Source organism: Caretta caretta, chromosome 5, assembly GCF_965140235.1.
Source record: "Caretta caretta isolate rCarCar2 chromosome 5, rCarCar1.hap1, whole genome shotgun sequence".
In the NCBI taxonomy this organism is placed as follows: Eukaryota; Metazoa; Chordata; order Testudines; family Cheloniidae; genus Caretta; species Caretta caretta.
In genome coordinates this window covers 16,316,157-16,316,918 of record NC_134210.1, presented here as the reverse complement: position 1 = coordinate 16,316,918, position 762 = coordinate 16,316,157, and positions in this window count along the sequence as shown.

The following is a 762-nucleotide window of genomic DNA, read 5'->3' as shown; positions in this document are numbered from 1 at the left end:
CTGAATTTGTCCTATTGATTTTTATTTTTCGTCCAAGAAAGGTGCATCAGTGTAATAAGTTTAGATGACTTATTTGGGTCATAACCTTGCCAGTATCCTTCAGTGCTCAACATTCAAAAGTCCATCTGTTATCTGAGATGTTGTTTCCCATCCCTGTATTTCGAATGGGGAACTAACTGGTAACTGTTGTAGAAATCTGAATCTTCAATGGCAATTGGCATACCGCTGTAACTCTTTCAATAGGAGTCTGCTGCACACCAGTCTGGGTTTATATACGTTACAATGGCCCACTGCTTAACTTTGTCCTGAGTCCTTTAGGGAGAGCAGATGAGGCAACTGGCTGCCTTTGTAGCAAATGCTGCTCCAGCTATAGCAGCAGGACCTTTACTGTACTCTCTGTCCCCTTGCCAGAGCGCCTCAGCTCCACAGCTTGTCTCTACGACTCCACTAACTAATCGGTGGGAGACTGGAAGTCATTCTTGAACCCAGGTTTGTTTTGCTTCCAGGGAAATTCGGTTTACATCGGACTTAGCTGACATTAAGGATTGTTGGATTTGGTGGATGATGATCAACGTGTATAGTCTGGTCTTCATACTAACTTCAGGGGCACAACTAGAAGTGGAAGTTTGGGTGGGTCCCAGCGTAGGGCAGATGAACAATGACTTGTCCCTGGGACAAGTCTGGACTGAACTTCCCTACGCCTGCATGTGTCGGGGCTGTCTGTATGTCTGTCCCAGGGATGTAGCCATGGGTGGGCCTGGG